Source organism: Octodon degus, unplaced genomic scaffold (genome assembly GCF_000260255.1).
Source record: "Octodon degus isolate 3935 unplaced genomic scaffold, OctDeg1.0 scaffold00004, whole genome shotgun sequence".
Taxonomy (NCBI): Eukaryota; Metazoa; Chordata; class Mammalia; order Rodentia; family Octodontidae; genus Octodon; species Octodon degus.
In genome coordinates, this window is record NW_004524580.1 from 207,043 (window position 1) to 214,273 (window position 7,231).

Below are 7,231 nucleotides of genomic sequence, written 5' to 3' on the forward strand. Positions count from 1 at the left end.
AGGGGGTGGGAGAGGGTCCGGCCCACGCTGTGCCTGGGCTGGGACTGGTCCCGCCAGCGCAGGTTAGCAGGAAGCTCTCCACACACTCACCGGACCTGGGCTAGGACTGGGTCTCAAGCTCTATTTTTTAGAGTGCTAAGTAAAGATAACTTACAATAAAGCACCTGATGAGTTTCTAGATTTAAGGAAAGCCACACTGGATCTTTCATTTCTTCCTTAATGTATGATTTTCCTGGGGATGTAGGAATTGATCACCACAAGCTGAGTGGCATAAAAGAGAAATCTATTCCTGGTCAATTCTGAAGGTAAGGATTCTGTGACAGGGTGTCTACTGGTTGGCATTTCCTGTCTGAAAGCTTGTAGGGAGAGTCTGTACATAGCTTGCTCTTAGCTACTAGTGCCATTGACTGTTCTTGGCATTCCTGACTGGGATGCATCATCTCAACCCCTACCACCTTTGTCACATGCTAGTCTGGCTCTATGTCTCTACCTTCCTCCTTCTCCTTCTTTGAGGGCATTAGTCATTCACAACAGAAAACTCACACTTTGTTTAGATATAGGAGAAAAAAATAGTTATGCTGCCTGTACCTAGTTAATTGTGTGTGTGTGTGTGTGTGTGTGTGTGTGTGTGTGTGTTTCTTGCAAGTGCCTTCTCCTGTGACTTATAATAAGAGTTAGATGGATTTCTCCCCTCTCCTCAGTGGGGCGATGTCCATGTGACCTGAAAGGCTGCATGTGGCACAGTAAAACTCTGGTCCTGCCCCTGGAGAAGGATCTTGACTTTTGGGAAAGACCCCCTAGCCTTATTCATTTTTCTCCTTTAGTCAAATGTGCAGCACATAAAGAACACCCACATGGAGCTGTAGGAGGAAGTATCCAACAGTTCCAGGGCACATGAGAAATAGAAGCTGAGGTCAGCAGGCATCAGAGACTGTAGTCCTCTGTTTTGCAGAATATCCCCTCTAGAAGCAAATGCACACTGCACCAGAAAAGATCATCAAGATCTTTTCTAATCAAGTTAAGTTCTGTATACAGTTTATTTGTTCTTCATTTTTTTCTTCCAGCTGTTTAAGAACTCTTCCTGTCTGAGTCTTCATCAGTAACTGGAGAATCCAATTCCTTACGTTTTTGTAGTGAAAAAAGTTGACCAAGTCTATCCTGTCACAAGAACTATAATAACTAAAACTTCCAATTTATTATATTAAATACATGGGTGGGACTCTTGAGAGTTGCCATTTCTGGGCCCATAATGTGCAGGAGGACTCTGGGTAGCCTGTGGGACTCTGGTAAGCTCTCACCTTAGCTCCAGCACACAGGCATTAGCTTATGTTGATGTAGTTCCAATGTTTTAAGAACTTAGGAGGACTCTGAGAGGCTGCAGGACTCTGGAGAGCTGTGTTCTATGGGCACAGCTTGTGCAGGTATGGAGCTTTCCTGGTGCCTGGCCCATCCATTTAAGAACTTAGGAGGACTCTGGGTGGCCTGCAGGAATCTGGCATCCCTTGGCCCCTAGCAAGCAAGCATAGAGATTGCATTGGCTCTGATCTAACCTTGTAAGAATTTAGGAGGATTCAGGGAAGCCCATGGGATCCTGGTAAATCTGGCCAATATCCACTACCTACACAGAAGCTAATTTGAGTATCAGCCAATTGCTTCCAGTAGAAATGAGAGTCTTGGTGAGTCTTATGTTGCTGCCCACTGTAGCATAAAGCTTACTGATTCATGCCTCATACACTCTCACCACTGCTAAGTCGGTGTGATTACTGGGAGCTTCAAAAATGCCAAAATAGGGCCAGCAAGAGAGCTCAGTGGACTAAAGCACCTGCTTCAGCAGAGCACAACAGCTGAGGTTTAATACCTGGCCTGCCATGTTGACCCCACCCCCAGGGCATGCTGAGATGGTGATTGAGACTGGGCATGGTGGCACATACCTGTAATCCCAGTGCATGGGAGGCTGAAAACAGGTGGGTCACTACGAGTCTGAGCTATGTAGTGAGACCTTGTACTAAGTACAAAAACAAAACAAAACAAAACAAAACAACAACAACAAAAAAACCCCCTAAAACACAGGAACAAAAGGCACTCTCAGTCCTCCAGCCCATCCAGAACAAATCCAGGAAACAAAGAAATACAAGAACTTGGAAATTACACACTGAAATTTCTGAAATGATAGCAACTGAAACAAAGAAACAAGTCCATCAGGCTATAGAAGAAAAAAAGATCAGGTTAAAAAAGAAATGATAACAATTGTGAAAGAATTGCTCAGCACAGCTAAAGAAGACATAGATTAAAAAGCAGAGGAGAATGGAAAAATAATAGAAACCTTGAATGAAGAATGCAAGAAAGAATTAGAATGCATAAAACAAATCAAACAGATATATAAGAAATTAAGAACTCCATTAAAAGCTGGCAAAATTGCTTAAATGAAACAAGATAGACATTGAGCCACAAAGACAGTTGTGCAGGTAATGAATGTGAAAGGAAAGATCTCTTAAAACTAACAAAGAACCAGGAAAGAACAATTCAGCAGCTACAAGATGATGCAAATAAAAAATAAAAAAATAATAGTTGTCAATGAGGTAGCAGAAGATAGCACAAATGACATAAAAAGATATTTGCAGAAGTACTAGCAGAAAATTTTCCAAATATGAAAACAGAACCTGATATACAGTATAGAAGGCATATAGAACTCCAGCAAGCCATAATCAAAATAAATCTACACCTAGACACATAATAATCAAGATCTCAGAAATTCAGCAAAATAATAGAATATTAAAAGTTGCAAGAGGGAGGAAACAGATCTCCAGCAATGAAAAGCTCATAAGAATAATGGCAGATTTCTCAACACAAACCAAAATATCAAGAAGAGCTTGGAGTGAAGCATTTCAGGTACTGAAAGAAAATAACTTCCTACCCAGATTGATGTATCCTGCAAAATGATCTATCACATTCAATGGTGAGAAAAGATCCTTCCATGACCAAGAACAACTAAAGAAATTCATGACCACCAAACCAAACCTACAAAGAGTACTGACAGGTATTCTAGAAAGAAAAAAAAAATGAGCACAACTTCAAGAACAACAGGAAGGAAGCACAAATCCTAGGAAGTATTTAAAAAGAGGGAAAAATTATGGAACCTATAGCAGTAAAATAACATGACAAAGGTAAGTCAATAGATATCAGTTATAACTATCAATGTAAATGGCCTCAATTCACCAATCAAAAGAAACAGACTAGCAAAGTAGATTAAGAAATAAAATCCAACAATATTTTGCACACAAGAAACGTATTTAACTCAAAAGGAAATTCACAGACTAAAAGTCAAAGGATGGAAAACAATTTTTCCTTCCACAGGAATTTAGAAAAAGCAGGGGTAGCTATTCTGCTTGCTGACAGTGTCGACTTCAAACCAAGTGTGATTAAAAGAGATAAAGAAGGTCTCTACATACATATTATGGGGAGACTGCAAGAGAAAGAGATAATAATTATAAATATATATATGCACCCAATGTAGGAACAACCCCTACAGAAGACAAAATTTAACAAACATGAAAAATAAAATAAGCAATAATGCAATTATAATGGGGAATTTAAAATGACACTGTCTCCAAGAGGTAGATCAATTGGCAAAACATCAGAAAAGACATAAATGAACTAAATCAAACTTGTGAAGAAATTGACTTGATAGATCTTTACAGAGTGCTTCACCCAGTAACAACAGAATGCACATTCTTCCCAGCTGCACGTGGGACACTCTTCATAATAGAACATATACTAGCACACACAACATTCTTAAGTGAATGCAAAGGAATTGAAATTATCCCATGCATACTGTAGACCATAGCGCAATGAAATTGGAAATAACTTCAAAAAGAAACTACAAACACAATAAACACAGGGAAATTAAATAAGAATCTCCTATGCAACTTGGGTCACAGATGAAATTAAAGAAGAAATTAAAAAAATATTTACAGTCATACAAAAATGCAGATACAACTTAGCAAACCCTATGTGATACAATGAAAGGTATTTTAAGAGGAAAATTTATAGTAGTTAATTTGCACATTAGGAGAACAGAACAAGTCCAAATCTTATGCTGCAACCCAGGCTCCTAGAAAAAAAAGATCAAAGAAAGTTCAAAGCCCAAAGAAGGCAGGAAATTATAAAGATTAGAGCAGAACTGGATGCAGCAGAGACATAGAAACAATACAAACAATAAATGAATCAAGAGCTGGTTCTTTGAAAGAATAAATAAAATTGATAAGCCCTTAGTCAACCTAATCAAAAAAGGAAAGAAAAAAAGCCAAATTCATTACAGAAGAAATGAAAAGGGTGAAATCACTATAGATCCTTGAGAAATTAAGAAGATCATCAATACCTACTTGCAAAATCTTTACTCTCACAAGATAAGAAAAAAACAGAGGAAGTGGACAGTTTCCTAGATACCTACAAAATGCCAAAGCTGAGTCAAGAAGATAGACAAACTAAATAACCCAATACCTGGAAATGAAATTGAAAATGCAATAAAAAACCTACCAAAAAAGAAAAGCCCTGGTGCTGATGGATTCACAGCTAAATTGTACAAGAAATTTAGAGAAGATCTAACACCAACTTTTCTGAAACTCTTCAATGAAATTGGAAGGAAAGCATTTTTCCCAAATTCATTCCTGGAGGCAAGTATTACTCTGATTCCAAAACCAGAGAAAGACGTAACTTAAAAAGAGAAGAACAGGTCAATCTCTTAATGAGATATAGATGAAAAAATCCTCAATAAAATACTAGCAAACAGAATGCAGCAAATCATCAAGATTATATGTCATGACCAAGTGGGATTCATCCCAGGAATGTAGGCATGGTACAACATATGCAATTCCATAAATGTAATACACCACATCAATGGAACCAAGAACAAAAACCACATGATCATCTCCGTAGATACAGAAAAAGCTTTTGACAGAGTACAACACTCATTCATGATAAAAATCCTACAAAGAATCAGAATAGATGGTCTATATCTCAACCTGGTAAAAGCCATCTATGACAAAGAAACAGCCAACATTATACTAAATGGGCAAAAACTAAAGGCCTTCACTTTATTTTATTTATTTATTTTTTCCATAATTTTATTGAGAGACAAATAGCAATGAGACAGTTTCTAATCAAATTGGTATGACAGTTTCAATAATTAATACATTGCATACTGTCTTCCTAGTGATTATTTGCTGTACAAAATGCAGATATGATACCTTATTTGCAAACACTATTAGAACAAATCCCTCTATTCATTAAGAGAATGTAATTATATATTTATCCTAACTTTTTTTTTTGTGGAACCAGGGATTGAACTCAGACCCTTGTGCTTGCCAGGGAAGCACTTATTCCACTGAGCCATCTCCCCAGCCCCCTATCCTAACCATTTTGAACACACAGATACAAAATGTACATTCATCTGTATCCTCTTTTTTGTTTAGTTTCATCATATTTGAATATTCTAGGTGTGTTAACTCAGCAAAATATTCCAAACAAGTCCAGTAGTCCATAATAGTATTGGGTCTTCTGCTTCACTGGCAATATCAGAAGCTGTTGACCTGAGTCCCCTACAGCTCAACATAACAGCATGGCTTTACTACATATATTTAATTTTTATACTTTTCTGCTGGATGGGTAAGACCAAGATAAAGCAAGACCTATGCAACAAGAGTTGTAGCTTTTGAATCTGATAAGGTCAGTCAAATCTCCTCAGGATTTATCCTGAGATCCTGTACCTCAGATGGTAGATCCTTTGTCAGTGTCAGTGTCAGCCATATAGATGAGTCATGGCCATTGCTTGGCCAATGTGCTCTCTGTGAAAGCCTCAGAGAATGTTTTCTCTCCATGTGACTCTCCTTAGGCACACTCTACATCATCGATCACTTTCCTCTTTGGCCCCATAATCTCCTTGGTCAGAAAATTTGGGACACTACTGAGTTACATGACATTACAGTACAAGTTCTCATATGTCCTGAGACTTAATTGAATTGGAAGACTAGGGCAAAAATGTTTGCTTTCCTTCTGGCCCTACTTTTTCTCTAATTTTGGTCTTCAGACTTAGGTTGTTAACCTTACAGAAGAGAAGGTTATTGCTATTACCATACAAACTAGGCTGTTATGCTTAACCTCATTATCTGTCTGAATATCAAACATCTTAGGCATAACATGGAACAGTTATTTTTCATCAAATATTAATATATTGAACTTTAAGTCCCTGCAGAATATGATGAAAAAACATTAAAAAATTAAAACATATTTTTAAAATAGTCATAAAGATTTATATAATTCTTATGTTTATATATAAGTCTAGAAATCCAACCATATACAACCTTATAGCAGGACAGTCTCTCAACATTTCTTTTCCTATCTCCTGCCTTAACTCACCACCCCCTTCTTTTTGAACAGTCATCTATCTGAGAGACAGCATGGCAGCAACTGGTATATCATGACAAACAGCCCGTATTCAGAAGACCAGAATGACAGGCACTCCAAGCATGAACCTACTATTACAAATTGATATCTTCAGTGCAGTTGCTTAGTTCATAGGTGTCAGTATATATAGTTAGACAGGGTGAGAATCATTCCAACTAATAGCTAGATTCAAAAATCTTCTGAAGATTCTCAGAATCATGGCCTTACCCATTTTCTACATATTACATATGACTTGCCTCTGTCATATTTCTTAGCTCTTATCCTGGCTCTCTTTTCATTGTCTAGTCCTCAAGTTCTTGCTCTCCTTTTAGTTGTATTATACATTTCTGTTTGTATTTCTTCTTTTGAATTCTTGTACTAGGGAAATTATACAATATTTACACATGTGAGCCTGTTTTATTTCACTTATGAGTATATCTTCAAGTGGCATCCACTTCAATATAAAGGCTTCAAGTTTATCATGCTTTATAGCTGAGTAATATTCCATTGTGTAAAAGTACCACATCTTTTTCATCCATTCCTTAGGTGATGGACATGTTGGCTGTTTCCAAGATTTGGCTATCACAAATTATGCTGCTATAAACAAAGGCACACATATACATATCATTATGATATGATGTTTTCAGATCATCCGTGAAAATTCCCAGTAGAGGAATAGCTGGATTAAATGGAATTTCCAGTCCAAGTTTTCTAATGAGTCTCCACACTGATTTCCATAATGGTTGCACCAGTTTACATTCCCACCAGCAGTGGAGAAGTGTTCCTTTTT